This window comes from Fukomys damarensis, unplaced genomic scaffold (assembly GCF_012274545.1).
Source record: "Fukomys damarensis isolate Sample0158 unplaced genomic scaffold, DMR_v1.0_HiC HiC_scaffold_13, whole genome shotgun sequence".
In the NCBI taxonomy this organism is placed as follows: domain Eukaryota; kingdom Metazoa; phylum Chordata; class Mammalia; order Rodentia; family Bathyergidae; genus Fukomys; species Fukomys damarensis.
The window spans coordinates 28,422,617-28,431,070 of record NW_022900925.1 but is presented as its reverse complement, the minus strand read 5'-3'; positions in this window follow the sequence as shown (position 1 = coordinate 28,431,070).

Here is an 8,454-nt window from a genome sequence, read left to right as displayed (position 1 = left end):
TTTTTTTTTTTTTTTTTTTTTTGTACTGAGAACTGAACTCAGGACCTTGTGCTTGCCAGGCAGTAGCAGCACCACTAAGCTACATCCACAGCCTAGACCTGGTAATTTTTGATCCATAGAATACAGCACAAGTGAAGATGCCTAGGTCTGGCCTAGGTCTTATTTAAGAGACCTGACAGCTTCAACTGTCACCTTCTTGGAGTCCTGAGCCAACATGTAAAGAGGTCCAGGTCTTTTTGGAGAGAAAACTACAGAAGGAAAAAAGAAAATGTCTGAGCAGCCTAGTTTCCAGCCTTATGGCTGAGAGTCTAGACCCACCAGTGTTGCCAGAGTAAATCCTCCATCCTCAGTCAAGTCATCTAGCTGACAGCACGGGAAGTAGAAACCACTCATCCTTCAGGAGCTGTTAGTTTTTTAAAAGCCAGTAAGCCAGTAAGATGGCACAAGCCTACAGTCCCAGCACTCAGGAGGCTGAGGCAGGAGGATCCTGTGAATTCTAGGCCAATCTGGGCTACATAGTGAGTTCAAGAACAGCCTGAAATACATTGCAAGACCCTATCTCAAGCCCCCCTACCCAATAAAAACCACTAAGAGTTGGGTTGTTTATTATGCAACAAAGACAACAGAAAAAAATAGTGTATTGGTAAATGCCCAATTTAGGAAGTGTTGGTTATAGGTTCAGTCTTCTCTAACCCTCATGTAGCAGAAGAAAGCTCACTGATATTTACTGCCTCGTCTGCTCCCTAGAACTTAACCTCTGTCACAACTCTGGTCCCAATGCATGTGACCTTAACTTATGTGCATGACTCCTGTCCCTACCAGACTGGGTGTAATTCGCCCAGGTAACCTTACACAAAGACCTGGTAAAAAAAAATAATTGTTCAACACATATTTATCAAATGTATTGGGCCTTGCTCTTGATTCATTGTTGAAAGCACTTGAAATAGACCAATAGTTTTTCTTTATTGTGCTCAGCACTGTGCACTTGACATGAATCATCTCACCTTATCCTCACAACCATCCCACACTGTGGGCCAAGAGGTTGCACTGCTGTGGAGCTGCACAGGTTCATGGGCCATCTGATGCCAGAGGCTATGCTTTGCAAAGAGAAAATTTTTATGATGAAACAATTCAATCACACAAATAACTATAGAGTCGAATGACGTATACACCCATGTACTTCTATTCTCTCTTAACTTCTTAATGTGTGCTTCAAGAATTTATAATGACTCTTTTTTGGGGAGTATTTTATCTTTTGAGATAGGGTCTTACTATGTAATTTAGGCTGGCCTTGAACTATGTAGCCCAGGTTGGCCTCAAACTCATGCCGATCCTCCTGCCTCAGCCTCCCAAGTGCTGGGATTATAGGCATACAGTAGTACCATGCCTGGCTCTGTGATGCTTCCCCCTTGCCCCGTTCCAGGGATCGAACTCAGGATCTTGCTCTTGCCAGGCAGGCGTGGTGCCACTGTGCAACATCCTCTGTGAGGCTTTGTTGTGTTTTTTGTTTTGTTTTACTTTTTGGTTTTTTGAGGCAGGGTCTCCCTTTGTAGTTCAGGCTGGCCTCGATCTCTCAGCAATCTCCTGCCTCAGCCTTCCGAATTCTGGGATTACAGGCGTGCGCCCTCACGCCTGGCCTCTGTGATGCTTTTGAAGGAATAAAATAATGCAGATTCAGTTGAAGTTACCTTCATACCCTCCCAATTCCAGAGAGAAAGTGTCCTCAGGGAACCCCTCCAGAGTTACCAAGATTTACAGATGCTCAACTCATAGAAAATAGCATGACGTCTGCATGTGACCAATTCACATCCTCCCATACATTTTAGATTACCTGTAGACTGCTTATATTACCTAGTACAAAATGCTGTGCATTTGTACAGCAAAAAATTGTTTTGCTATTGTAAACAATGCTTCGATGGATACTTGTATATGACTACCTCTTCCTATGTGGATCTGCAACATTCTGGATTTTAGCATATGTAACCTTTTACTCTATTAGGTTTTGCTGAATTGTTGTGCAAAGTTGTATCAATTTATACTCCTTTTTCTTTTCTTCCTCCCTCTTTCTTTCCTTTTCTTTTGTGTGATACGGGGGATGGAACTAGGGACCTTGTGCTTGCAAGGCAGGCAGCGGAACCACTGAGCGAAATCCCTGGACCGCTTCCTCCCTCGCTCTCTCTCTTTCTCTCTCTCTGTGCAATATGCCAGCTTGAAGTCAGGACCTTCATACTGTGCTATAGCCCCAGACCTTTTTATTTTTTTATTTCAAGACAGACTCTTACTAAGTCATTAGGTTTCTCAGGCTGGGTTCAAACTTGTGATCCTCCTGCCTCAGCTTCCCGTGTGCTGGCGTTCTAGGCATGTACCACACCATGCCTGACTCCAGAGTCTATTCTCTTAAACATTATGCTATTACCTTGATATCATTTCCAGAGTTGTCTGTGAAACAACTGGAAGAAGCCAGTACACAGTGGTGCACAGACCCCCGAGAGGTCTGATCAATCAGCTGCGTTGCAGCAGACCCAGGAATGGGACCATTGTCCTGGTCCAGCCCTGCACATCCAACCCGGGGCAAGTGGGGTCTGAAATCCAGGCAGCTCTACTGCTCACTGTGGAGCTATTGAGGGGCTGTGTCTGTGGGGGGAAGGTACACCTGCTACCTGAATGCATAAAGCCACTGCATTAGTGTGTGGGTTAGGAGGCAACCCTGGTCCAAACAGGAGACAGACGTTACTAAGGAATTTGCTCCATTCAGAATGCGTGGAGCCAGAGTGGTTCCAGAGAGATGATGGGGAATGGTGTGGATGTCTGGAAAGTCTGGGTGCAGGGTTGGAGCCCCCACAGTGCTATGCACTCTGCCCATCCTTCCTGGGAGCGGGTCACTTTAGCCCAATGTCTCCTCTGCAGGGCAGTTCCTGTCCCCCTGCAGTCACCTGAGATTTCTGGGTTGCTGTTCTGTGAAGGTGCACAAAGTCACACAAACTACCACAATAAACACAACGCATCAGGATAGAAACTTCGCCCAGAGAGGGCCACTTATCAAAGCCACTTGGGCCGGGGATTTAGCTCAGTGGTTCCACCATCTGCCTTACAAGCGCAAGGTCCCCAGTTTCATCCTGGGTACAAAAAATAAGCCACTTGGGTAGGTCCTCTGCCCAGGGAAACCACAGGCGGGGCAGCAATGGCCCCCTGACACCTGCGGACGTCATATTCCTTTTTACCAACTGGTATCTGTGGCTCAAGAAGGGTGCTGTGTGCCTTTCCTAGGGCCGCTGGAACAAAATTCAGCACCACAAACGGCGGCTCAAAAAACACAGAAATCTATTGTCTCACAGTTCTGGAGGAAAGATGTCCCAAATTAAGGTGTCAGCCAGGCCACAGACCCTGAGACCTGTGGGGAATCTTTCCTCACCTCTTCCTAGCCTCAGGTTCCCCCTCTCCTCGCCTCTGTGTGACTGTCTTCTCAGAAGACATCAGTCTCATTTGATCTATTGGATTGGGGTCTTTTTCTTTTTTTCTTCTCCTTTCAGTACTAGGATTTTGCATGTGCTAGGGAAGCACTTTACTAGTGAAATACATTCCTGGCCCTTTAAATTTTTAAAAAATCTTTTTATTATTTTGAGACAGTCTTATTAAGTTGCCCCGGCTGACCTTGAGCTTGTGGCCCTCCTGCCTCAGCCTTTTAAGTAGCTGGGGTTACAGGCGCGTGCACCGTGCCTGACTTTGCACCACGCCTCAGTCATATCAGAATAGGGGCCCAGTCTCAATAATGACATCTTCTACAGCCCTATACCCTTTTGTTTTTGTTTTGTTTTGTTTTGTTTTTTTTTGGTAACAGGGATTGAACTCGGGACCTCGCACTTGCAAGGCAGGTGGTGAGCCCTATACCCTATTAAGGACACATACTAAGGAAAGGGAGGTTAAAACCTTGACCTTTTTTTTTTTCTTTTGGTCCCATAATACATATTTCTGTATATAAAAATGTCTATTAGGCAGGAGTGATTGGTACACGCCTATAATCCCAGCACTCTAGGAGGCTGAGGCAGGAGGATCACAAGTTCAACCCCAGCGTGGTCAACCAGTTGACTTTGCAAGATCCTGTCTCAAAATGAAAAGTGAAAAATTGAAAAGGGGCTTGGACTTACCTTAGTGCAAAGACCCTGGGTTCAATCTTCAGTGTGGAAAGCAAAAATAAACCAAACCAAACCCTCTCCCTGGATTGAGTTTGTTTCTAGACACAGTAAAATGAGTTGATTAATGTATGGGCTGTGATTAAGATTGCTGGGTTAAAATCTTGCTTTTGCCACTGTATGACTAAGGGCTTGGAGACAAGAATGTTTTGTTTTTGTTTTTTCTGGTACCGGGGATCAAACTCAGAACCTTGCTCTTGTGAGGCAGGCATGGCACCACTGAGCTAAATCCCCGGTCCAGGAATGCTTTATAATGAGTTTTTGAGGTTGGTGGGGGGCTAGGATCAAGTACCTGGCACAGTACTGGCATTAGAATGTTACGAAGTGCCATTAGGGCTGTTAATTCTTCAACTCTTCCAGTGGCTTCCCTAGGTGTCAGTCTTTTATTCTTGGCAAATGCACGTACTGGGCATAAACAAATGCATCTTTTATTATAAAGGAATTAGCAGTGGGGTGGAGAATGGGAGGTGCTCCATTATGTGCCCCCAGAAAGGAGACAGCTCATGATTACTAGCACTTAAAAGTGCCTTAGTAGATTTTTCCAGTAGGATAGGACATTTCTCAAATACATGCCCCTCACCGCTGTGAAAAGAATACAATGCGTACACATGTGATCCCATCATTTGGGAGGCTGAGGCAGGAGGATCACCAAGAGTTTGGGGTCAGCCTGGACTACATAACAAGTTCAAGGCCAGCATGGACTACATGGCAGAGACCTTGTCTCAAAAGAAAAAAAAAAAAAAAAAAAAAAAAAAAAAAAACTAAGCACAACTGTCCTATGGGGATGTCCACTTGGAAGGCTCCTCACAGCCCTGCATCAAGCCCTCACTCCCTGTGCAACAGGCTCACAGTCTCACCTTGTCCCAGGCCCAGACTGCGAGCTGACTCAGGCTAAACACAGCAGCAAGATGTACCGGTTTAAAAAGCCAGGGGGCAACTTACATAATCTGCAATGACAAAAATGTCACTGACGGGCCTGTGTTTTCCTGGGTCCCGTCATGGCCTCTGTCCTGAGAGTATCAGAAGGCTGGGTAGCGGCTGTGCAGAGTGAAAGGCTCGAGTTAAAGCAGTGAAAAGAACAACTGCAGCGGGTGCTCACCTGAGCACTTTGGTGCATGAGAGGCTGCCTTCTTGGGTCCGGGGGCTCTTTGGGGGTTGCCTCACCCCCTCTTTCATGGTCTCCTCTAGGGCTTTTTTTTTTATTTTTTTTTTTTTTTTGCCACAAGCCTCCTGCCTCCCCTCCCGAGTGCTGGGATGACAGGCGTGTGGCACCACACTGGACTTCTACTCTTGAACTAGGGCCACCTCTGTGACTTCAGCTCTGCCCTGCGGGCTGCGCTGATCGTGACTGCGCGGACTTAACCCTCATTTGACACGCGACTGCCCTTTCCTCCACCCCTGGTAACCCACCCCTTTTTCTTGGCAGGCCCTGCCCATGTCCCCACGCCCTGGATAGGACCTGCACACTGACCCTTCCGGTCCTGTTCTCCTCTCCTCCTTCTCATTACCGTGAGCAGAGCTTCACCCCTTTCTTCCACTTTCTCTGTCCTCCCCAGTCTTCTTTCCTACCAGTGTTTCTGAAGCTTCATTTCTCGGACATCATTTTCTCACTCTCTTCTCATTCCTACCTCCACAGCCACTAAGCACTATCTGTCTTTAATATATTCCTTCTGCCAGGTGCAGCGGCACACACCTGAAATCCCAGCACCCTGGAGCCCGAGGCAGAAGGACTGGGAGTTCTAGGCCAGTCCGAGCTGTAGCAAGACTCTCTCAAACACCAAAATCCATCAACAAACCCTTCTTTTTATGCAATTTGCAATACATATTTGTACTTCCCACACAGGCCCTGCCCCTGAGCTCCACCTAGATGTGCATTTCCAACTGAATCAGTCTACACTTGGATGTCACGAAAATAGAAGGAACCTAATGGGTCCAAAATAAAACCAGTGCTTCTCCCCTCCCATCAGCTCAGTCACTCAAGCAGGAGGAATGGAGGAAACAGCGTTCAGTGTCTTCCCCTCTGAACGGCAATAACACAAGGGAGATTGTTACTCTAAATCTGAAGCTTTCCTTTGCTTTTCATTTTAGTACTGGAAATCGAACCCAGGGCCTCACACATGCTAGGTGAGCGCTGTACTACTGAGCTACATGCCCAGCCCTTATTTATTTAATTTTTTTTTTGAGACAGTCTCACTAAGTTGACTGGGCTGGCCGAGCTTGCGACCCTCTTGCCTCCGGCTGCGGAGGAACTGGAGTTACCTGGCTGACCCAAAGCAGATCTTAAATCTAAAGTGGTCTCTTCATCCTGAGTCACTTTTCTCTGGACCCTGGACTCCAATCAGCATGTTGTTTCACTTGAGCCATTTACTGTAGTCTCTGATTTGACCACAGTGCTCCGACACTGGTCTCTCTCTCTTACCCATTCTTCTCAGAGCAGCTACTGCTCACTGTTTTTGCTTTTGTTTTGTTTTTTGTGATAGTCTTGCTATGCAGCCCAGGCTGGCCTTGAACTCGCGCAGTCCTCTTTCCTCTGCCTCCTGACTGCTGGGATTACAGGTGTGCCCACCACTCTGGTTTACAGCTCCATTCCTAAAAACAAACATCTGACTGTGTCACTCTCTACCTAACCTTCTTTGGTGGCTTTCCTTTCATTCACTGAACACTTTGTTACAGAGCACTTGATTGGCTGCTGCTCTCCGTAACCGCTGACAGTAGATGGTGATGGCAAGGGCTGTGAAGAAAGATCAGGAGGGAAGGTTAGCAAATGTTGCATGTGTGTGTGTGTTTACAATCTTAAGCAGTCAGGGGAAGGCCTCAGACTGAGTAGGTGATACCCGAGCAGCAGGGGAAGGTGCTCCTTTGCAGAAGGGACCCCAGGTAGAGGGGATAGTACAGGCCAAGGCTTCTGGGCTCAATAGAGCAAAATAAAATCCAAACCCGACTGTGGGTCATAAGGTGGCTACTGTCCCCCACAAAGTCCACCACCACCAACAAACTGCTCCTCCCTCAACTACCTTCCAGTTTGCCAGAAGCTGTTTTGTTTTCTTTTCTCAGACAGGGACTCATACATAGTCCAGGCTGGCCTTGAACGCACAGTGATCCTCTTGCCTCAGCCTCCTGAGTGCTGGGATTACAGGCAGGCGCCCCCACACCCCGCCCCAGAAGCTGTTTCTTGTCTTTGCCTGTGTTATGCCTTTGCTGAGAACATTCCTTCAACACTTACGCCTGCATTCAATCTGCACGGCTGGCTCCTCTTCCAATAGTTCTATTTAAATTTCATTTTACATCTGTCCTGACCACAGACCCTAAAGCTGGTCTTGCTTTTTCTTTTGAATGTCATTTTTTTGTTTCCTGCATGGAACCTATCACACTTTCACTTGGGACTCATATTAATAAGAACTCATACCCCAAACTCAATAGGTAAATGGTACCTCATTTTCTTTTGGTTCCTGGGATCCACCTCAGGCCCTTGTGCTTGCAAGGCAGGAAGTGGAACCACTGAGCTAAATCCCCAGCCCCTAATGATTGTTTGTTTTTTTTTAATGATTGGTTTTTAATATGATTTTTGGGGGACAGTGCAGCGTTTGGGATTGAACCCAGGGCCTTCACAATGAGCTACAATCCCAGCCCTTTTTATTTTATTTTTGAGACACAGTTTTGCTAAATCGCTAAATTGTCCAGGCTGGGCTACAATTTGTAATCCTCCTGCCTCAGCCTCTCAAAGTGCTGGGGCTGCAGACAGGCACCACCGTGCCCCACCTGCATGATCTGTTTTGTATATTTTATCCAAATACTTAAGAATCAGAGCAGGGTTTAAGAATCGGAGCAAAGCCAGAACCCCACCCTGTCCAATGGTCTGAAGGGGGTTTGTTTCCTCTAGTTCCTGGCGGAGGCAGTAACTCAAGGTCAGTCTCTTCTAGGAGTCATTCCCATTCTCAAAGTGGTTCACTCTGATAACTAAAGTGGGGAAATGGTAAAGAAAGATTTACTCGGTATGCACTTATTCCTGAACAATTATTAACGGCCCCCCAATGATGCATTACGACGTTATGACGGCCGGCCTCTCCGCATTGTCCGGAGGCCGGTCCGGAGGCAAGGCCCTGCAAATGGACCCCTCCAGACCACCGCGGGGCAGAGGCGCCGAAATCACCCCTGACTCCGCCACGCAGAGCACACCCGGGGTCCAACCGGTTCTACCTCGGAATCCGGACCGCCCCCCCCTGCCCCGGGCCCGCGGAGATTACAGCTCCTCTCGCGAGAGCAT